Genomic DNA, 24,350 nt, shown 5'->3' with positions numbered 1-24,350 from the left:
ACCCAGGCGAGGGTGGGACCCCACAAACGTAAAGACTAGTCCAGGAAGAGACTCTGTGGTAGGGGCAGTCCTGAAGGGGACAGTTGAAGAATGGGCTTTGAGCTTTTAGGCTGCGGGGGGCTGGGGGGTGGCGGCGGAGAGGGCTAGCGGGGCACCTGGGTTGATATGGCCCTTCCCCCACCCTCCCCATCTGCCAGAACTCGTGCTCCCTCCTCCTGCCCAAACCCGGGTGTGTGTGTGTGTGTGTGTGTGTGTGTGTGTGTGTGTAAAGAAAAAATATATAAGTATATCTAATAAGTTATGGAAATATATTAAGAAAGTGTTGTGATAAGTGTAAATATAAAAACCACACCCTACAGAGAGGTAAGAGGAATTGTGATGCTGCTTCTTTACATTAAGTGGAACATGCATCTAGTGCTATTTATTTCTTTATTGGTACTTGATGCTCTTTAAAAAAGGTTTCTTTTCTCCTTGTAGAAGTCATAATACATACTTGGGGCGCCTGGCTGGCTCAGTGGGTGGAGCTCGCAACTCTTGATCGTGGGGTTGTGAGTTCAAACTCCACGTTGGGGTTAAAGTTTACTTAAGAAAAAGCTTAAGAAAAACTTAAGGAAAAAAAAGTCATAGGTACTCATCACAATTGGAAAATACAGTGAAGTAGAATTTGCTCTAATTACCCATAATTTCACCACTTCAGATACATTTCTTTTTTCCTCCAATTTCCTGTGTGCACCACTAGAAAACTTCTTTGTAACAACTTTATTGAGATATAACTCAACATACCATACAGTTCACCCATTTAAAGTGTACGATTCAATGGTTTTTTAGTATATTCAGAGTTGTGCAATCATCACAACCAATTTTGCTCATGTATTTAGAGAGAGCACGAGTGGGTGGAGGGGTAGATCTCATGATCCCGAGATCACCACCTGAGCAGAAACCAGGAATGGGACGCTTAACCAACTGAGCCACCCAGGCGCCCCACCACAAACGATTTTAGAACATTTCATTATTCCCTTGCCCCCAAATCCCATATCCCCTTACCCCCACCCCTAGGCAACCACTAATTTGTCTCATAGATTTGCCTGCTGGATGTTTCAAGTACATGGACTCCTACAATATGTGTCTTTTGTGTCTGGCTTCTCTCACTGAGCATAATGTTTTCACGGTTCATCCATGTTGTAGCACGTGTCACTACTGTGTTCGTCTAAGTAGGCACCACACCCAGCGTGGAGCCTCGAGGTGAGGTGGAGAGTCAGACGCTTAACCGACTGAGCTACCCAGGCACCCCACTACTGTATTTTTAAAAAATTGCCAAATAATATTCCGTTGTATGGATATATCACATTTTGTTTCCTCATTTATCAGTCAACAGACATTTGACTGTTTACACTTTTTGGCTATTTTGAATAATGCTGCCGTGAACATTCATACACAAGTTTTAGCGTGAACATATGTTTTCATTTCTCTTGGATATCTAAGAGTGGAGTTATTGGGTCATATGATAACACTATGTGGTCTATGTGTACCATTTTTAGAAAGTGTTGTAGGGGCACCTGGCTGGCTCAGTCAGTTGAGCGTGCAACTCTTGATCTTGGATTTGTGAGTTCAAGCCTCATGTTGGCTTTAGAGATTACTTAAAAATAAAATAAATTAAATCATTGTAATCATGTTGACAAAATTTTGTATCAATTTTTTCACAAAATGTGCCATGAGGACTTCCCATATTATTACATTGTCTTTACCATTTGGAATGAACCTAGTTACCACACCATAATGTGATCATTCTCCTGTTATTGGACATTCAGGATATTTCCAAATATTTTTTTATAATTCCAGCATGACATTTTTTTCTATATTTCTGTATTTTCCATATTTAGAATTACTTTATTAGGATAGATTCTTTTTTTTTAAAAGAAGATTTTGCTTATTTGACAGAATGCGTAAAGCGAGAGCACAAGCAAGGGGAGTAGCTGGCAGAGGGCGAGGGTGAAGCAGGCTCCGCACTCAGCAGGGAGACCAATGCAATGCCGGACTTGATCCCAGGATCCTGGGACTATGACCTGAGCCAAAGGCAGCTGCTTAACCGACTGAGCCACTCACGTGCCCCTATTAGGATAGGTTCCTAAAGTGGAATTACTATGTCAAAGAATCATTTACAATTTTTGCTTTACACAAAGTATATAACCTGGAAAATTCCATCCTTACCCCCAAACCCACTCTTCAGAAATACAAATTTTTATACACATATTTTTCCAACATTTTGTGACGAACATTTTCATGATAAAGTAACTGAATAACTGAATAAATTGAACCGGAAAAACCCATATAACCACCATCTAAATTCTACAATTAACACTTGGTTTTATCACATATTCACCTGTTAATCCGTTCTATTTTTTAAAAGATGTTTGTTTGTTTGTTTGTTTGTTTTAGAGAGAATCTTAAGCAGGCTCCACGCCCAGCCATGAACCGTCGCAGGGCTGGATCTCACAACCCTGAGATCATGACCTGAGCTGAAATCAAGAGTCAGACACTTAGTGGACTGAGCCACCCAGGAGCCCCTAAGATTTTATTTTTGTAAGTAACCTCTACACCCTACATGGGGCTTGAACTCACAACCCTGAGATCAAGAGTTGTATGCTCCAATGACTGATCTAGCCAAGTGCCCCATTCCATTCTATTTTTGATACACTTAAAGTCTATTTTGTAAAAATTGGCGCATTCTATATTTACTGTTGTGTCACCTGCTGTTTTACTCAACAATTTTCATAAATATTATGCCGTGTCACTGTAGATACGTATACATTTACTTTGTGCTTTTCAAAGCATTAGTATTCCAATATATGGATTTCTTTCTTTCTTTTTTTTTTTTTTTAAAGTAAACTCTACCCTCAATGTGGGGCTCAAACTCACAACCCAAGATCAAGAATTACATGCTCTATGGACTGAGCCAGCCAGGAGCCCCCAATATATGGCTTCCAATTCAGTTGAAAACTATTTTAGAAGCCTGTATATTCCAGACAATGTTCTAGCACTTGGGATATGTCAGTGAATGGTATTCCTGTATGGACTGTATTTCGGGGCAACTAAATATCCCCAGTTGGTAAGGGAAATTTCTTCTTTACAGCAGACTTCCTGTTAATGAATGCGGAAGGAATAATAAAATTAGAAATTCAGTATTTTGTATTCCAGCTAGTAAATGTGAAAGAATGATAGAAACTCAGCATTTTGCATCCCTAGTCAAATAATGGATCCAGTCAATGGTCATCAGTGGAACAAAAGCATTAGATGAAACCCTGAAAGGAAACTTTACCTGGAGGAATTGGGCTGTAGCCACCCGAACCACTCACTGATTAATCCCCACATTGTTAAGAGCAGGACAAACTGCCATTATACATCTCCAGATGCTCATAGCCTCAGCCTCAAAAAGTCCAACCTGAATTTAAACAGGCCTCAAGATCTTGCTTTTTTCTTTTTTTTTAATGGCAACTCTTTATTTTTATTTCCATTTCACTAACTACTTAAGAGACTGAATATATTTTATTTTTACACACATGTATATGTCAAGTTTTTCTAATTAATTAATTTTTATGTGCATTTACATACTCTTTTATATTTGTAGTTTGATCATACACATGCACACACACTTGGGTCTTACATTGTTTATGCAGTGAACCCAAAATCTTTTCCTCATGCTCTTTGTTGTTGTTGTTTAATTCCAGTGTAGCTAACAGATTTATAAGGAGCTAACTTCTTTTTTTAAGATTTTTAAAATTTATTTATTTGACAGAGAGAGAGAGAGAGAAGCAGGCTTCCTGTTGAGCAGGGAGCCTGATGCAGGGGTGGATCCCCGGACCCTGGGATCAAGACCTGAGCCGAAGGCAGACGTCTAACGACTGAGCCACCCAGGCGGCCGGGGCTAACTTTTCATTTCCAGCAAATATAGACGATAGAAGGATAAGTGAAATGTCATCACATGCAACAATAGACAAACCCAGAGCATAGATATCCTACAGGAACAGTTGACTCTGTTTCTGCAAGGCAAAAGCATGGGAAAAAAAAAACAAAACAAAAAGAAGAAGAATGGGAGAGCAGCTCTCAGATCAGGAGTCCTAGAGACATGGTAACCAGAAATTGTGTGTGGACAGCGTGGATCCTGAGTGAAACGAATCCGCTATTAAAGCCATGTTTTGGGGACACCGGGCCGGCTCAGTCAGAAGAGCACGGGACTCCTGATCTCGGGCTCATGAGTTTGAGCCCTACATTGGGGGTATAGATTACTTAAATAAAAATAAAACTTAAAAAAAAGTCATGTTTTTGAAATAATTGGAGACATTTGATTATGGACAGAGATAATACCAAAGAGTTATTGCTAACTTTGTTAATGTGGTCATGACATTGTTGCTGTGTAAGAAAATGCCTATAAATTTGCTTATTACATGCTTACTAAAGTATGTAGACATACGTGACATATAAGGGATTTGCATCAAAATACTGTACCAAGAAAAAAAGCAATTACACAAATATGCCAAAATATTAATCATTGTTTGAGTGATGTTCTGTGGGGAGTCATGATGCCCTTCGGCCTATTTTTAAAAATATTTCATAATAAAAATTAACCATGTACTTTTTACCATGTAAATGTATGCTTTATAAAATGGTAAATACAGCAACTAAGTCTTTAATGAGTTTTTCGTTGTAAGTTCAACCACATTGTTGTGTGTAGATATTGTTCATTAGTTTTTACTACCCTAATAATAATCCCTTATATGATTATACCGTTTATTTTTTATTTTTAATTTATTTTTATTTTTATTTCTTTAAAGATTTTATTTATTTATTTGACAGAGAGAGAGAGACAGCCAGCGAGAGAGGGAACACAAGCAGGGGGAGTGGAAGGGGAAGATGCAGGCTCCCAGCGGAGGAGCCCGATGTGGGGCTTGATCCCATAACGCCGGGATCACGCCCTGAGCTGAAGGCAGACGCTTAACAACTGAGCCACCCAGGCGCCCCTATTTTTTATTTTTTTAAAGATTTTATTTATTTGAGGGAGAGAGAGTGCGAGTGAGGCAAGCAGGAGGGAGGGGCAGGAGGAGAGGGAGAAGCAGACTCCCTGCTGAGCAGGGAGCCCCACGCGGGACTCGATCCAGGAGCCTGGGATCCTGACCTGGGCTGAAGGCAGATGCTTAACCAACTGAGCCCCCAGGTGCCCTATACTATCATTTATTTACCCATTCTCCTGTGATGGAAATTTAGGTTGGTGTCTGATTTTACTGATTAAGTGGTTTTTTTTTTTTAAACAAGGAGTTTAGTAGTTTTTTTGGTTTATTTTTATTTATTTATTTTTTTAAGCAAGGAGTTGGCATGCCCGAGTGGCTCAGTTGGTTGAGCGTCTGCATTTGGCTCTGGTCATGATCTCAGGGTCCTGAGATCAAGTCCCATGTGGGGCTCCCTGCCCAGCGGGGAGTCTGCTTCTCCCTCTCACTCTGCCTCCTCTCCTCTGCTCATGCTCATGCTCTGTCTCTCTCTCTTAAATAAAATCTTTAAAAAAATAAAAAATAAAAAAATTAACAAGGAGTTTAGTGGGGTTTTTTGTATGTTTATTGATTTCAGCTTTTATGCAAACATTTTACTGTCATTCCCTCTACCCTGGTTTTGGCTTGCAGTTTCTGATTATAATAGTAACATATGCGTATTATAAATGCAAGCACTTCAAAATTATATATAAAAAGTGAGAGTTTCCAGTAATCTTACCTCTGAAGATAATATTTCAGTTAGATGTATATTCCCCCAGGGATTTTGGTTTTTTTTCTTTTTAGAAACTTAACTGTCCACCAAAATTCTTTATCCACTTCTCTTACAATATCTGAGCTGTCATATGCTCAGTGTCCCTTGAAGTAGGAGGTGATACAGGACTCAGTCACCTCCAATGGAGTGTGAGAGGAAGTGATGTGTGCCAGCCTCAGGACCAGCAGGCCCAGTCCATAACTTCTCCACGAGTCTTCTTCACACTCTTTTTCTCCTCTTGGGGGCTAGAGTGGTGATGAAGATGGCAGGAATCATCTCAGCAGGAATGAGTTATACGTGGCAGAGTCCCCATTACTCTGGGTCACTAGGGGTACCTGGGTCGGTTAAGGATCTGCCTTCAGCTCGGTTTGTGATCTGGGGGTCCTGGGATGGGGAGTCAGCTTCTCCCTCTCCCTCCGCCCCTTCTCCCACTTGTGCTCTCTCTCTCGCTTACTTACTCTCTTTCTCAAATAAATAATAAAAATCTTTTTAAAATATCTGGGGTGCATGGTTGGCTCAGTCGGTTAGACGTCTGCCTTCAGCTCAGGTCATGGCCAGGGTCCTGGGATGGAGCCCTGCGTCCTGCTCCCTGCTCAGCGTGGAGTCGGCTCCTCTCTCTCCCTCTGCTCCCCCTTCCCTCGCTCGTGCTCTCTCTGTCTCTCTCTCTCAAATGAATAAATAAAATCTTTTTAAAAAATCTGGGCCACTAAATAATTACTTAAAGTAGAAGCTATCTCTCTTCATCCTCCCACTAACTGGGAACATCTTCCCCAATCTGTTGAGGCAGAGAGAACTAAGCTATTTTGTTTCAACTATTTACTTTAGGTCTAATTGTTTCAGCAGTTTGACGTATCCTACCTAATATAAGTGCATGTGTCAGTTGCAGTGTGAAGCCCAAATCTTTTTAAAAAATTATATCAAAATATACATGCTATAAAATATGCCATCTTGGGGCACCTGGGTGGCTCAGTCGGTTAAGGGCCTGACTTAGGCTCAGGTCGTGATCCCAGGACCCCCTGGGATCCAACCCCACATGGGGCTCCTTCCTCGGCAGGGAGCCTGCTTCTCCCTCTCGCTCTGCCTGCAGCTCCACCTGCTTGTGCTCTCTCTCTGACAAATAAATACATAAATACATAAATAAAATCTTAAAAAAATATGCCATCTTAACCATTTTTAATATACTGTTCATTGACATGAAGCACAATGACATTGTTGCCCAGCCATTACCATGGTCCATCTCCAGAACTTTTTTCAATTTCCCAAACTGAAACTTTGTACCTGTAAGACAACTCCCCATGGGGTGCCTGACTGCCTCAGTCCCTAGCGTGCATCTGATTTCTGATCTCAGAGCTGTGAGTTCAAGCTCCACATTGGGTGTAGAGATGACATAAAAAGTAAATTGATTAAGGGGCGCCTGGGTGGCTCAATCAGTTACCTTCAGCTCAGGTCATGATCTCCGGGTCCTGGGATGGAGCCCCACGCCGGCCCGGCTCCCTGCTCAGTGGGGAGTCTGCTTCTCCTTCTGCTCCTCCCCGCCCCCTACTCATGCTCTCCCTCAAATAAATAAATAAATAAATAAATAAATAAATAAATAAAATATTTTTTTAAAAAGTAAAATAATTTTAAAAAAATAAATAAACAACTTCCCATACCACCGTCTATCCAGTCTCTGGCAACCACCGCTCCACTTTTTTCTTCTCTCTCTCTCTTTTTTACATTTTTAAATTTCCTTTTCTTTATTGAATTATAATCAACATACAGTGTTGTATTAGTTTCAGGTGTACAATATAAGGATTAAACAACTCTTTTATGATCAAACAATTCTATTCAGTGCTCATCATAGTGTACTGTTTTTTTTAAGATTTTATTTTTTATTTTTTAATTTCGGACTTTCTTTCTTTCTTTCTTTCTTTCTTTCTTTCTTTCTTTCTTTCTTTCTTTCTTTCTTTCTTTCTTTTTCTTTCTTATTTGACACAGAGAGAGATAGCAAAAGAGGGAACACAAGCAGGAGGAGTGGGAGAGGGAGAAGCAGGCTTCCCGCTGAGCAGGGAGCCCGATGCGGGGCTCAATCCCAGGACCATGATCTGAGCCGAAGGCAGACACTTAATGACTGAGCCACCCAGGCGCCCCTTATGATTTTATTTTTAAGTAATCTTTATACCCAATGTGGGGCTCGAACTCACAACCCTGAGATCAAGAGTCACATGCTCCACTGACTGAGCCAGGCAGGCACCCCTCATCATCAATGTACTCTTAATCCCCTTTATCTATCTCACTTCTCTGTACTCCCCTTCCCTCTGGCAACCATCAGTTTGTTCTCTTTATTTAAGAGTCTGGTTGGGGTGCCTGGATGGCTCAGTCGTTAAGCGTCTGCCTTCGGCTCAGGTCATGATCCCAGGGTCCTGGGATCGAGCCCTGCATTGGGCTCCCTGCTCGACAGGGGGCCTGCTTCTCCCTCTCCCACTCCCCCTGCTTGTGTTCCCTCTCTGGCTGTGTCTCTCTCTGTCAAATAAATAAAATCTTAAAAAAAAAAAAGAGTCTGGGTTTTTGTCTGTTTTTTCCTTTGTTCATTTATTTTGTCTCTTAAACTCCATATCTAAGTGCAGTCATATGGTATTTGTCTTTCTCTGACTGACTTATTTCACTTAGCATTATACCCTCTAGGGCCATCCATGCTGGGGCAGATGGTAAGATCTCATTCTTTTTTATGGCTGAATAATATTCCAGTATATGTATACCACATCTTCTTAATCCATTCATCTATGGATGGACACTCAGGTTGCTTCCATATCTTGGGTATTGTAAATAATGCTACAATAAATATAGGGGTGTATCTATCTTTTCAAATTAGTATTTTTGTTTACTTTGGGTAAATACCCAGTGCTGGAATTACTGGATCATATGGTGACTCTATTTTTAATTTTTTAAGGAACTTCCATGCTGTTTTCCAAAGAGACTGCACCAATTTGCCTTCCTACCAACAGTGCACGAGGGTCCCTTTTTCTCACCAACACTTGCTGTTTCTTGTGTTTTTTATTTTAGCCATTTTGTCAGGGGTGAGGTGATATCTCATTGTGGTTTTGATTTGCATTTCCCTGATGATGAGAGATAGTGAGCATCTTTTCATGTGTCTGTTGGCTGCCACCATTCTACTCTTTATTATTGGAATCTTAACTACTCTCGATACCTCATAAAGTGAAATCATGTAGCGTTTGTCCTTTTGTGACTGGCTTATTTCACTTTGGATAACATCCTCAAAGTTCATTCATGTTGTACCAGGTATCAGAATTTGCTTCCTTTTTAAGGCTGAATAGTATTCCACTGTACACACACACACACACACACACACACCCTGTTAGGTCCAGAGATGACTTAAATAAATAAAAGAGTTGGGCAACAGCCAACCCAAGTGTCCATCAGTGGATGAACGGATAAGCAACATAAGTTTATTTATATAAGTAATCTCTCTACGCACCAGGGGTCTCAGACTCAAGCCCTGGAGTTCAAGAGTTGCACGCTCCTCTGACTGAGCCAGGCCAGCGCCCCTTGATGCCCAACTCTTAACTAGCTTGGGCAACATGGGTGATCTACATGATAAACCTCAGAAAGGGCAAGTAAGCAAGTGGCAACAATCCAGGGACTCAAGTGCCGTAAAGGCTTTTTGTCTCTCGCTATTCCTTCCCAGGCCCACATCTCCCCATATTTACCTCCTACAAAAAACTACCTCCCTTCCCTTAGTTGTTAACAGCATGGAAGATTTGAATATATATATGTTTTTCTTTCTTTCTCTCTCTCTCTCTCTCTTTCTTTCTTTCTTTCTTTCTTTCTTTCTTTCTTTAAGATTTTATTTATTTGACAGAGAGACACAGCGAGAGAGGGAGGGAACACAAGCAGGGGGAGTGGGAGAGGGAGAAGCAGGGAGCCCAAATGCGGCTGGATCCCAAGACCCTGGGATCACGCCCTGAGCTGAAGGCAGACGCTTAACGATTGAGCCACCCAGGTGCCCCTAAGGATTTTATTTTTATGTAATCTGTACACCTAGCATGGGGCTTGAACTCACAACCCCGAGATCAAGAGTCACATGCTCCACCGACTGAGCCAGCTAGGCGCCCCTAGATAGTTTTCTAATAGCTTTTGATAGACGAATGTGTAATAATTGTACTATCATTTTTTCATTTCTCAAAGTTATAATGTAAATAGTTACAGAATATTACTTTAAAAATTTTACGTTTTACAAATATATATAATATATATGTAAACAGAAGTGACTTAAATGAAAAGCTCCAAGGCACGCAGTTTCATTTAGGTATTATTACTATCTATACCTTCACTCCATTTATTAAGCTGCTTCAAGTTCATAAATTTACAATGAGGTAGAGCCCAACCAGGATGGGACAGAATTTGTCCCAAGTTAGAAGGGGAGTGCATGGCTCCTCAGTGACGGCTCTCCTAGAGCGCAGTGCTCTATCGCACGGTTCCAGTGTTCTTCCCACGTATCTGAATGGGACCTTCTGGATCCCCTGACTGTGGCTGGTTTTGTTTCCTGATTCTTACAAGCACCCTGTTGTTGCCTAGGACATTGATCCGAGCTCTCCTTGGGGCCCCTTCCATGCCCCTCAATTACACGTGCGTGAGATTTCAGGAGAGCTGAGCCTTTGGAAGGTTGGGAACGCTGGCTGAAAGGCGGCACCTCCGTGCCAGCATACACGATCCTGAATCCTACTGCAGAAACTGTTTCCTTCTGGGGATGGTGAATCCTAGATCATGGCCAACAAGCAGATGTTCTAAGTGGCTTCCTCTGAGACTTTCTCCCCAAGAGGGAGCCATCTGGCCACTTGCTTTTTATCACATTTCTAATAGCTGCTCCATTTCCTCAAGGGCTGTTTTAAAATCATTTACTTGACTGTTATGTAAAATCTGCTATTCAACGAACTGGGCCCTCTCCTCTTCTTTCATCTTCAACTTTACTTTCAGGTCCTGGAACTCCTCCATCTGTCTTTTGGCTGTTTCTTTAAAAAGCTTCAGCTCATCTTGCAAAGTTTCTAACAACAACATAGAGCCCATGGGATCCATGTGGATTCTTGCTCTGATGCCAGGGTCTCGCTGCCTAAATTGGGTTGGCGCCCTTGCCCAACTGTTGGCCTGCAGCAGCTCCAGCAGCCCCGCCTATTGGGTCGGGTCCTCCAGTTCTTCCTGAGTTTCAGTCAACTTCTGGGCAACTGCCCCCGGAAAGCCTCCAGGAGCTGGTTCTTAGGCTTGAGCTCCTCCTCTGATTCTGCTTACTCAGCGGTTCGCAGGGCATTCTGACCTTTCTCCTCATGGTGGTGTCTGCAGCTTCCACCTGCCCATTCTCTTGCTTCAGTTTGATGATTTTTTAAAAATATATTTTATTTATTTGAGAGAGAGAGAGCATGAGCGTGAGCAGGGGCAGAGGAAGGGGCAGAAGGACAAGCGAACTCCCTGCTGAGCCAGACTGGGGCTGTATCTTAGGACCCCAAGATCATGGCCTGAGCTGAAGTCAGACGCCCATCTGTTTGATGATTTTTGTACCGTCATTCTTTGAACCTCCTGAATGAAGAAGTCTGGAAACATTGACTTCTTTGGACTTAACAGATCATAGGCTCCGAGAAGCGGTTCACATTTGTGGGCAGGGGGTGGGGGGGCGGGTGGGGGGGAAGCACTGCTGAGCTTGGAGGGAGGCTGCAGAGCATACACTATCTTAACCATGCAGGTCATTGTAGAGGCCACACTGGCTGTCCCCCAGTGCCTGCTGCTCCTGCCCATGGCTCTGGTTGCTCTGGTTTCCAGATATTCCACAGCAACGACTGGTACCGTCATATCCGTAACCATTTCCCTATTGATGGATGGGGAACCCAGCTGGGTTGCACCTTTTTTTTTTTTAACCAATAATAAATAAAGTTGATTCCATGAGGGCAGAGACCTTGTCTATTCATGCCTATAACTCCATTGTCTAGCCCAGTGTCTGACATAGTTGGCATTAAGAAATACTAGTTGGCTGAAACAAAGAATGCAGCAGAAAACACCTTGTAAATGCTTTGCCTACTTAACATTTCTGAAGGAAGCATTTCTAGAAATACAACAGCCATATTAAAGGATATGTGCGTCTTTTTTACAGTTTTTTTGAGTATAATTGACATACATGAACTACACATATTTAAAGTATACACTTTAGGGGCGCCTGGATGGCTCAGTCGTTAAGCGTCTGCCTTCAGCTCAGGGTATGATCCCGGCATTCTGGGATCGAGCCCCGCATCGGGCTCCTCTGCTGGAAGCCTGCTTCTTCCCTTGCTTGTGTTCCCTCTCTCGCTGTCTCCCTCTGTCAAATAAATAAATAAAATCTTAAAAAAAAAAAAAAGTTACATGTGTGGAACACATCTTTAAAAAAATAAAATAAAGTATTCACTTTAGGGTCACCTGGCTGGCTCAGTCCGTGGAGCGTGTGACTCTTGATCTCAGGGTTGTGAGTTCCAGACCCATGCTGGGTGTAGAGATTTCTTAAAAAATGAAATCTTTTTAAAAAATTAATTTATTTTTATTTATTTTTAAAGATTTTATTTATTTATTTGAGAGAGAGCGAGAGAGAGCCCGTGAGCACGGGCAGGGGCAGAGGGAGAGGGAGAAGCAGACTCCCAGCTGAGCAGGGAGACCAACAGCAGGGCTTGATCCCGGGACCCCCAGATCATGACCTGAGCTGAAGGGAGACACTTAACTGACTGAGCCACCCAGGTACCCCAAATATTTTTTTAAATAAAATATACACTTTAATACATTTTGATATATGTATGTACTTACGAAACCATCACCGTAATGGAGATACTGTAATGTATCCATCACGCCCAAGTAAGTGTTCTCACATTCCTTTGCAACCCCTTCTCCCCCAAACCTCTTTACTCCCTCACCCTATTCCTCAGCAACCACTGATCCGCTATAGATTAATTAGCATTTTTTAGAATTTTATGTAGATAGACGTGAATGTTTTTAATTTTAACGACTATTGTTAGATTTCCCTCCAGTATGGCTGTCTGTGTATACACTGAGAGAGCCTGTTGCTCACGACTCATCAACTTTTTAAATTTAATTATTTAGTTTATCTCCCATTTGACAGTCCAAAAAATCCATATTGTTTTAATTTTAATATCTTTATTTATTTGTTAAGATTGAACTTTTTTTGTTTATTGGCCATTTGTATCCTCTCTGTGAATTGTATATTCATTTCCTTGTCCATTTGTCTAATAGGTTGTTTGTTGTTATTCTTCCTGGCCATAGAAAACATGCAAATTCCAAGTGCATGGTGTGATAAATTTCACATATTTATACATCCATGAGACCACCACTCAGACTAAGATGTAACACATTCCAATATTCCAGAAAGTTCTCTCCTACCCCCTTCCGTTCATAGTCAATCCCCTCTTCCTGGCAAAGATTACCTCTGTTCTGACATGTCTTATTATTTTTGCCTCTTCTCAAACTTCAATTAAATAGACTTATACAATATATGCTCTTTTTTTCTGACTAGCTTCGCTTAATAGTATGTCTGTGAGATTCATCCACGTTGTTACATATAGTAGCAGTTTCTTCCTTGTTATTGCTATATAAGTGGTCCATTATAAATATATTCTACAATTTACTTATCTATAATTTACAGTTTGGGTTATTATTTTTTGGGAGGTTATTAGTAGTAAAAGTGCTACAAACAATTCTTTTTTTTTTTTTTTAAGATTTTATTTATTTATTTGACAGAGATAGAGACAGCCAGCGAGAGAGGGAACACAAGCAGGGGGAGTGGGAGAGGAAGAAGCAGGCTCCCAGCGGAAGAGCCCGATGTGGGGCTCGATCCCGGATCGCCGGGATCACGCCCTGAGCCGGAGGCAGACGCTTAACGACTGTGCCACCCAGGCGCCCCTGCAAACAATTCTTTCTATACTCCTTTCTGTTGGGAATGGAATTACTGCATCATGGGGTATAAGTCCATTTAGTTGTTTGGGTTTAGTAGATACAGTCCAACAGTCTTCCAAAGTGATTGTACTAGTTTTTATTCCTAGTAGCAATACATGAGAGTTCAAAAAAAGAAAGCTTCCAGGCACCTGCCTTGCTCAGTTGGTGGAACATGTGACTCTTCATCTCAGGGTCATGAGTTCAAGCCTTGGGTGTGGAGGCTACTTGAAAAAAAGAACAGAGAAAAAAAGAAAAGAAAGGACAGAAAAGAAAAGGGAGGGAGGGAGGGAGGGAGGGAGGAAGGAAGGAAGGAAGGAAGCAAGCTTCACTGCAAATCTCAGTGGGAAAAGATGGTCTTTTCAAATGGTGATGGATCAACTGGATATCCACACAGAAGACAAAAGAAAAGAAACTTGACCCTTATCTCACACCATACACAAAAACAGCAGATGGCTCTTAGATCTAAGTGTGAAAGATTAAAACAGTAAAGGAGAAAATTTTCATGACCTGGGTAAACAAAGATCTCTCAAACAGAATACAGAAATCACTGACCATAAAATAAGGACCAAAAAACAGGGCCTTGGAAAAAAACAAAAACAAAAACAAAAAAATAGGGCCTTATTAGAATTAAAATATTTTTCATCAAAAGAAACCATTAAGATGGTAAAGGCAAGCCACACTGGGAGAAGACATAAGCACTACACATATCCAACAAGGAGCTTGTATTCCAAAATGTAAAAAGAATTGGGGCACCTGGATGGCTCAGTCAGTTAAGTGATCTCACCTCAGGTCTTGATTTCATGGGTCTTGACAGGGTTGTGAGTTTGCTCACATTGGGTTCCACGCCAGGCATGGAGCCTACTTTAAAAAAAAAGGGTGTGTGTGTGTGTATGTGTGTGTGTGTGTATCCCCCTGCTCTCTCGCCGTCTCTCTGTCAAATAAATAAAATCTTAAAATTTTTATTTATTTATTTGACAGAGAGAAAGCACAAACAGGCGGAGCAGCAGGCAGAGAGAGGGAGAAGCAGACTCCCCGCTGAGCAGGGAGCCCAGTCCAGGGCTCGATCCCACGACCCTGGGATCATGACCTGAGCTGAAGGCTGACTTAACCCACTGAACCACCCAGGCACCCCTCTTTAAAGATTTTTTATTTTATTCTTTTTAAGAATTTAAGAATTCTTTTTAAGAAAAAACCTTACTCTTTTTATGATTTTGGTGTGACCATCTTCATCCACTCCCCCTCCCCCGTCAATAAATATTGTTGAATTCATTAATAAGCATATCTAGGTGCTCAGTATGAAAAAGGAGAATGAGTTGCTTAGCCTTCGGAAGCTCCCTGGAGCATACCCATGAGTTAGATGAAGGTAGGGATTGCAACCATTTTCTTATTCTCTTGTCTCTCCAGGTTTTTTTTCTTTTCATGGGGTCTGACTTAGTAGATATTTCTTGAAAGGCAACCAGAAACTTTTCCCTATTTTATCTGCCTCTTGACTTAACAGCTCCCATTGGCAGAGAGGAAGGAACACTTGTTGCAGGGTACTAGTGTTACTCTTGCATCTAGTTACCAAGGAGGGCCATAGCCCATCAGCCCAAAGTGGTGGGTGGGTGGAGAGCCGGCATGATAATTATATGAAAAGCACAAATAGGCTCTTAGAACTTCAAAGGGCTTCGGGGCACAGACAAAATACTAAGCAGTCCAAATACAAAAAGCCTGAGATGCAAACAAGTATGAAAAGCTCCCTATTTCACTTAAAGATTTTATTTTTGAGTGATCTCTACACCCACCGTGGGGCTCAAACTTAAAACCCAGAGATAAGAGTCACAGACTCTACCAACTGAGCCAGCCAGGCGCCCCTCTTTCATTTGTTGCCTTCCAAATTGATTAAGATTTGTTTAAAATTAAATAACAAAACAAACAAGTAAATAAACAAATAAATAATTTTTAAAAAGGAGTGCCTGGTTGACTCAGTGGGTAGAGCATGTGATGAATGACGGGAGAGGGGGAGTGGATGAAGGTGGTCAGTTATAAGATAACTAAGTATTAAGGACGTAATATACAACATGCTGACTATAGTTAACACTGTGGTATGGTATATGGGAAAATTGTTAAAAGAGTAGATCCTAAGAGTTCTCACCACAAGGAAGAAAACGTTTGTTTGTTTTTTGTATCTATATGAGATGATGGATGTTAACTAAATTTATTGTGGTAACCATCTCACAGTATATGTAAGTCAAATTTAAAAACTAATATTTATTGAGCATCTATTCTGGGTAGGTGTTTTTCTAGGCCCTGAGGATGTAAAACAGACCAAGTCCGTATTCCTGTAGAGTGTACCATCTGAATGGGGTGGGTACAAATAAAGTAAGTAAAATAGGAAGTTCAAAATATACTCTGTTAGATGGTGATTAGTGCTTTGGATCAAAACAAAGCAGGAAAGGGGGATTAGAAGAATGGCTGTATGTGTGTGTGATTTTATTATTTCTGTCTTTGTGTGTGTGTGTAATTTTATTTTATTTATTTAATTTTTTTTAAAAAAGATCTTACTTCTTTATTTGAGAGAGAGAGCACAAGCAGAGGAGGGCCAAGAGGAAGAAGCAGACTCGGGAGCCTGACATGGGGCTGGATCCCATGTCCTGAAGACAGACGCTTACCTGACTGAGCCACCCAAGCACCTCTGTGTATGTGTAATTTTAAATGAGGTGGTCAGAGAAGGCTCAACTGAGAATGTGACATTTACCTCAAAACCTGAAGGAGGTAAGGAAGTGAGCCAGGTGTATATCTGGATGATTCTGCGGCCCACAAAGACAGTCTCTGTTTACAAAGTTTGTACAGGGGTGCCTGGGTGGCTCAGTTGTTAAGCGTCTGCCTTTGGCTCAGGACATGATCCTGGCATTATGGGATCGAGCCCCGCATCAGGCTTCTCTGCTGGAAGGCTGCTTTTTCCTCTCCCACTCCCCCCTGCTTGTGTTCCCTCTCTCACTGGCTGTCTCTATCTCTGTCAAATAAATAAATAAAATCTTAAAAAAAAAAAAAAACCAACAACAAAGTTTGTACAATCTATGGCAGCTGGGAGACAAATATAAAATTAATCGTGGTAATGTATATGACAACATTCTATAAGTTGTAATGATTTACAAATATAGGATGTTTTCAGTAAATTATGCATATAATTACTAACAAGATCATAGATCAGCATTATAAATGTATATAAAATCATAAACTATATGGTACAATTAGGGAATATTATAATGCATAATTTAGGGGCTAATTGTTCCTGTCTGTATGGTACCAGAAAAACTGTGGTTAGTTACCCCCGCCCCCGGCCAAGGAAGAAAGAGGTGTTTCCAACACATGGGAAAACCCTTGAGGCTTCTGCTTGGGAGTGCCTTTATTTATTTATTTATTTATTTATTTATTTATTTATTTATTTCATAGAGAGCGCGTGCAAGCATGAGGGGGGGGGGTGTCAGAGGGAGAAGCAGACACCCTGCCCAGCAGGGAGCCTGATGTGGGGCTAAATTCCAGGACCCTGGGATCATGACCTGAGCTGAAGGCAGATGCTAACCAGCTGAGCCACCCAGGCAGCCCTATTTTTTATTTTTTTTGTGGTGAGGTAGGGTATAATCAGTATTTGTGGATACAGGAATTATTTGCTCTGGGAAGCCAGATGATGTTACAGAGAAATCATTTGCAAACCTATGAGTTAATTGCCTGTTGCTTGGGCCAAAAGGTCCCAGAACTAAGTTTTCTTTTTTTATGTGTATTTCACTGTCATGTAAGGTGTAGGACCTGCATTAGCCTTTCTAAACAAACAAAAAAACAACAAACAATTGTAGTTTGAATTCCACCTAGATCTTGGGATTCCTGAGTCATTCTTAAGGAAGTCTTTCAGGACCTAACCTGGGTTGTTTAAATGTTTTTTTTTTTTTTTTCCCTGGGAAAAGTAGATTAAGGCTGGACAATCAGTCTCTTAATAAGAACCCCTATGAGCTTCCTGGCGCTGCAGGGATTTTCGCAAGGTTGTGTGTTCACACAGCGGATCATCCTGCTAGAAAGCACTCTTCTAACTCTGAAAGCTTGCAATATACACTCACGTTCCACGTCTCAGCAAAGAAGGAAGAAGGCCTGGATCCCATTGCTTGTCGGTTGGGGCAGAAGGAGGGTGTGTCATGTGCCTAAAGCTGGCCCAAGCACCATTCCATTCACTCATTCATTCATTCATTCATCAAATATTTTATTATGCGCCTAATTCAGTGCCAAACAGAGGTCCTCGCCCACCAAGTCATCCAGAACTCCTGTGGGTACGGTGCTCAGGGCCGAGAGCTTCAGATTCTCAGGCCAGGTCTTCCTACCCTTTCCATCAGTAGAGCTCCAGACAAAGAGATGCGCTCCTGCAGCTCCCCGGGCTGAGGGTTCCGCCCGCAGCCCCCGGGGCTTCGGCGCGGCTGCTTCTCCACTCCCCAGACCGAGGGGGCGCTGTAGCGCCGCGCGGTCCGCTCGCCCCTGCGCCGCTCTCCGCTCGGCTCGGCGCTGCGGGCGGCACCGCGGTGGTACGTTCCCTCTCACCGCCCTCCCCCTCCTCCTCCTCGGCCCTCCCTGCTGGTGGTAGGTGCCGGAAGTGCCGCCATTTTGGGGTGTTCTGCTTTGGCGGCAGCGGCAGCGGCGGCGGGACGCGGAGGCTCCCCCGAGACTCGGCCTCAGCAGCGAGGCGGCGGCGGCGGCTGCGGAGGCGCAGGCAGCAGCTGAGGCAGCGGTGGGCTCAGGTGCAGCCGCTGGTGAGTGGGGCGGCCGCGGGTTAACGGGCCGCGGGTGGGAGGGAGGGAGTGAGGGAGGGAAAGGAGGCAGAGGGAGGCGCCGCGGGGCGGGTCCGGTCCTGGCGGCCGCGGGTCACAGGGCCCTTCGGGCGCGGCCGCTCCTGGCTCCCCGCGCCCCGGGGGCAGGTCGGTGATCTCCCGCGTGTCGGGGCCCTCCGCTCCCTGGGTCCCGCCGCGCTAGTCCGGCGCGTGCCCCCGCGCCCAGGGAGACCCGCCCTCCTCGTGGCCTTGCCCCCTCTGCCCGCGCCCTTTGCCTTCACCCTCCGGGCCCCGAGGGCTTCGTTCCCTTCCCAGGGGTAGCTCCGTTCTCTTTTTTCCGGCCGCCGTGCCAGACCCAGGCTGTCTGCCCGGGACACCCCTTGCTTCCTCCTGATGTCCCACGTGTTCTTGGTGCCGACCCCTGGAGGGGGGCCCAGGACCCCTGCCTTTGTAGGGGGCAGCGCTTCCTCTCGAGAGCCCCCGGTTCCCCGCCCCAGATCCGCTAGGGCCTTGGCTCGCCCTCCCCCCACATCAGGTGCTCACCCAGTCGTGGCCTAGTAGCAGGGCTGGAATCTCGCACCCGAGAGCGCGGAGAGCACATTGAAGAGCTTTTTTCTCTAGGGACCCGGCTTTGGATTTAAAGCCGGTGGTGTCTTGGTTGCGGTCTTTGGGGCAGGGTGTTGTTTTAATTCTTAAGACTATAGCACAGGCTCCAAGGAGCTTCTCGTTGGTTCAGGCTCAACCTCCTAGTTGAGGGGAGGGTGGTGAGATTTTGGTCGGAGCCTGTTTCAGCAAAATGGAATCTTTTTCTCTCCAGCAGAGTTAAAGCTGTACTTGTATTACCCTCGAGTAGAAAGGCTGTATAACAGTTTTAAATAACGGCAGTGCTTTATAATGTCTGCAGTGTAAGAGGTTACAGATACTCAGCGAATCCTTTACAGGAACTTCATCTTTTAAAGGTCTTTTCGCTGTCTTTGATTCTTTGTAGATTGGAGAGGCTTTAATTGGATTCTTTTCACCTCTTCCACAAGTGTTGGGTCGGTTCTTTTCCTTAAGTGTGGCGTCTCTTAAAGTGCTATGCAAGTTCAGATTCTTTTTAACATTTCTTGGTGAGGAAGAAGGGTCTCCACATAGAAGCACACAGGGTTTCTTTCTGTTTTAACGTTAATGAGTCCACTCGGAAGATCGTGAAGTTACCATAGCAGGCATAAACTATTGCCAGAGTGCTCCCCCCATGCCAGTTTTTATACTTTTCTAGCTTTACTTACAGTGTGTGGTTTCTGATTATAAATTAGCCAAGATTGAAGCATTGCTGTTAGTAAAGCAAAGCTGGAGCTTTCAGCTGTTGCTTTAACCAGGAAGTTTGTGGTTCCCCCAGTGGTTTTTTCCTCTTGACTGTCCACCACCTGTTTCCATTAAGAATGGCTCTTGGCCCAGAGCATAGGTCTCAACTTTTCTCCAATCCTTCCTTCTTGCGCGTAGGGTTTTCTTATCCTAGATGGTATCTAGGCTTAAAATCCATTATCATGTGGGGCTATTAGAGATCAAATATCTTTTCCATCTTGCTTTTCAGATGAGGAAACTGAGGCCCCCAGAGGTTAAGTGACTTACTTGCCCAAAGTTACATAGCAAGTATTCTTAAAAGAGTCTCATCATAAATTAAAAAAAAAAAAAATTAGGAGCAATAATGCAAATTGCCTTTTAAGATGTGGTGGAATGGAAAGGGCTCTGGGATTGAAGTTAAAAGGCCTGATGATTCTTGCTTTGTCAGTTGCTAGCTATACAACCTTGACCAAGTCACTTAACTGTTCTGAGCCTCAGTTTATTCTCATCTGCAAAATGCAGGGTATAGTGTCTTATCTCCTAGGGTGCTAATTCAGCTTACAGTGCAGTACGTGTGAAAGTGCCTGTGGTGTAAGAGGCAGACAGTGAGATTTTGAGCCAGAATGTTTATTTTTCTAAAGATTTCCACTTAATTTTCTTTTTTTTTTTTTTAAGATTTTATTTATTTATTCGACAGAGATAGAGACAGCCACCGAGAGAGGGAACACAAGCAGGGGGAGTGGGAGAGGAAGAAGCAGGCTCATAGCGGAGGAGCCCGATGTGGGGCTCGATCCCAAAACGCCGGGATCACGCCCTGAGCCGAAGGCAGACGCTTAACCGCTGTGCCACCCAGGCGCCCCTCCACTTAATTTTCTTATCACAGAAGCTAGAGATTCATTATCAAAAATACGGAAAAGAAATGAAGAAACTCACCCTAGTCCCATCACTCAAGTGATTGTTAGTCCTTGGTCTTTATCTTGTCCTTTTTTTATACTAGACAGATGTTTATTATTTTACCAAAATAATACATTTATCCTACTCACAGTTTTGTGACGTGTTTTTAAGATTTAATAGTATATGATAGGCATGGTTTAACAAACACAGTTAATTAATTTTTTTTAAACACATTTTAAATGGTGCTGTGGATTTAATAGCTGCAGCACATGTGAGGTGGACCAGTGGAGGTCCGGCACAGGCACAGAAAAGTTGCTCTTTTACTTACTTATTTTTAAGATTTTTATTTATTTATTTATTTTAGAGAGCGAGAACACCTACGTGTGTGGGCAGGGGGAGGAACAGAGAGAAAGGGACAAGCGGGCTCCACTCTTGAGTGCAGAGCTGGATGCCGGGCTCAATCTCAGGATCCCAAGAGCCGGATGCTTAACCGACCAACCGACTGAGCCATCCAGGTGCCCCGGAAAAGTTGCTCTTTTAAACATTTGTTGGGATGAAAGAAAAGGAGGAAAGGAAGGGCAGAGACCTAACACTTATCATATGTCTACCATGTAAAAAAAAATCTTTTTTTTTAATAAAGATTTGGGCTGTCCTGCTAAATGTAGATGGTGAGTTCTGAATTCTGTCCCCCTTCCCATGATTGCCACTGCACTTTCTTTAACTTAATTTTCCTGTGAGACTGTACCAAATAAGATGAGGTTAGAAGGTGATGGTGTGGGGCGCCTGGGTGGCACAGCGGTTAAAGCATCTGCCTTCGGCTCAGGGCGTGATCCCCGCGTTCTGGGATCGGGCCCCACATCAGGCTCCTCCTCTATGAGCCTGCTTCTTCCTCTCCCACTCCCCCTGCTTGTGTTCCCTCTCTCGCTGGCTGTCTCTATCTCTGTCAGATAAATAAATAAAATCTTTAAAAAAAAAAAAAAAAAAAGAAGGTGATGGTGTGCCTTGGGAAGGGAGAGAAGAGCTGTCACTTGGCCCTGGTGAAGAAGTTGCAGGAAGTAGGAGCATAGTCACCTCTGCTCAGGGCTCAGGGTACTTTGAACAAATTGCTCTTTTTAAGCTTACATGGAATCATAGGATTTGGGTAAGCTATTTCCTCAGCTTTTTTTTTTTTTTAACAGCTTTATTGAGATGTAATTCACATACCATACAGTTCAGTGGGTTTTAATCTATTACCTTATTAATTTTAAAAAATTGTGGTAAAGACAGCTCTTTCTGCCCATGGGTCCTGTCCCTTTGCTTTAATAAAACCACCTTTTCTGCACCCCCCAAATAAATAAATAACAAGTTGTGGTAAAATATATGTAACAAAAATTGTCCATTTAAACCATTTTTTATATTTGCATTTTTTTATAAAGATTTTATTTATTTGACAGAATTCAAGAGAGGACAAGCAGGGGGAGCGTCAGAGGGAGAGGGAGAAGCAGGCTTCCCACTGAGCGCGGAGCCTGATGCAGGGGCAGGACTGGATCGCAGGATCCTGGGATCATGACCTGAGCTGAAGGCAGACGCTTAAGCAACTGAGCCACCCAGGCCCCCGGATATATTTGCCTTTTTTAATGTAAAAAATACAACATAAAGCTTACTATTTTAACTATTTTTGAGTGTGTAGTTCTGTGGCATTAAGTGCGTTCCCATTGATGGGAAACATATCTTCAGAACTTTTTCCGTCTTGGAAATCTGAAGCTTTATACCCATTAAACAACAGCTCCCCTTTTCTTCCTCCCCCAACCCCTGGTAACCGCCAGTCTGTTTTCTGTTTCTATGAATTTAACTGTTTTTGGATACCTCATATAAGTGGAGTTATATAGTATTGGCTTTTTGTGACTGGCTTATTTCACTTACCATAATATCTTTAAGGTTCATCCGTGTTGTAGTATGTGACAGGATTTCCTTACTTTTAAAGGCTGAATAATACTGGGGGACCTGGCTGGCTCATAGGGCGGATCATGTGACTCTTAATCTTGAGGTCATGGGTTGGACCCCCATATTAGGTATAGAGATTACTTAAAAAAAAACCCAAAAAGCTGATTAATACTCTATTTTATGTATATACCACATTTTTTTTATCCATTCATCTGTTGATGGACACGAGTAGTTTCCACCTTTTGAGTGTTGTGATTAGTGCTGCTCTGAGTGTGCACATATCTCTTAGAGACCCTTCCTTCAGTTCTTATAATTGCCAGAATTGGGATTGCTGGATCATATAGTACTATTTTCAATTTTTTGAGGAACCTTCATACTGTTTTCCATAGTGGTTGCACTATTTTACAATCCCGCCAGCAGTGCACAAGAGTTCCAGTATCCACATCCTTGACAATATTTGTTTTTCTGTGTGTATGTGGTTAAGTAGTAGCCATCCTAATGGGGTGTGAGGTGATACTTTTTTAAGTTGAAGTATAGTTCATGTTCAATATTATTTTAGTTTCACGTGAATGATACGGTCATTGGACATTTATGCACATGACTTCATTGTGGTTTTGATTTGCATTTCTCTTATTAATAATTGAACACATTTTCATATGGTTGTTGGCTATTTGTATGTCATCTTTGCAGAAATATCTATCCAAGTCCTTTGCTCATTTTTGAAATCAGGTTATATGATTTTTTTGTTGAGCTATAGTTGTTTTATATATTGTGAGTATCGATCCTTGATCAGATATATGATGTGCAGACACTTTTGCCCGTGTCTTTTCAGTGTTGGTTTTGTCTTTTGTCTGTTTTTGCTTTCGTTGCCTATGCTTTTGGTGTCTTATCCAAGAAATCACTGCCAAGTCTAATGCCATGAAGTTTTTCCCCCATGTTTTCTTCTAGGAGTTTTATGGTTTTGGGTTTAGGTCATTTAAACTTTTTTCTTTTTTTTTTAAGAGTACAATTTAGTGGCATTGAGTACATTCACAATGTTATGCAGTCCTCATCTCCACTGTTTCTAATATGTTTTCTTCAATTGAAATAAAAATTCTGTAATCATTAAGCAATAACTCACCATTCCGCCATCCTCCTGGCCCCTGGTAATCTCTAACTACTTTCAGTCTCTGTGAATTTGCCTATTTTAGGTATTTCACGTAACTGGAATCAGAATATTTGTCCTTTTGTGTCTGGATTATTTCAGTTAGCATGATGTTTTCAAGGTTCATCAGTGTTGTAGCATGTATCAGGATGTCATTCTTTTTTGTGGCTGAATTTCTCTGCTTTTTTGAGGTCAGGGATGTTCCTTTCATCCTTCTTTTTTTTTTTTTTTTTTAAAGATTTATTTGTTTATTTATTGAGAGAGTGCAGGAGAGAGCATGAGCAGAGGAAGGGGCAAAGGGGGAGAGAGAGAAATCTCAGGCAGTCTCCTGTCTGAAACAGAGCCTGATGCGGGGCTCAATCTCAAGATCCTGAGATCATGAACTGAGCGGAAACCAAGCGGTGGACGTTCAGCTGACTGAGCCATCCAGGCGCCCTAGGGATGTCTCTTTCATCTTGATACCTCACCCTCTCTTGGAGCTCTCTCATAAAGGCTGTTGAACTGATTAGAATTCATGCTCTTCATGT

General features: G+C 42.6%; 1 protein-coding gene and 1 pseudogene across 3 annotated transcripts in view; one reads left to right on the top strand and one right to left on the bottom strand.

The window, feature by feature from the left end:
- Positions 1-10,604: 10,604 nt before the first annotated feature.
- Positions 10,605-23,810, bottom strand: LOC103672385 (annotated as a pseudogene).
- The window catches only part of CELF1 (CUGBP Elav-like family member 1), a 79,814-nt gene continuing 73,833 nt past the window's right edge, over positions 18,370-24,350 (top strand). For all 3 annotated transcript variants that reach the window (XM_040639087.1, XM_040639089.1, XM_040639088.1), the window contains exon 1: positions 18,370-18,521. The gene's annotated coding sequence lies outside the window, so the exon portion shown is untranslated. The remainder of the gene's footprint in view (positions 18,522-24,350) is intronic.

Source organism: Ursus maritimus, unplaced genomic scaffold (assembly GCF_017311325.1).
Source record: "Ursus maritimus isolate PB19 unplaced genomic scaffold, ASM1731132v1 scaffold_23, whole genome shotgun sequence".
Lineage (NCBI taxonomy): Eukaryota > Metazoa > Chordata > Mammalia > Carnivora > Ursidae > Ursus > Ursus maritimus.
The sequence above is the reverse complement of the archived record's forward strand: the minus strand, read 5'-3'. Positions and strand labels throughout refer to the sequence as shown.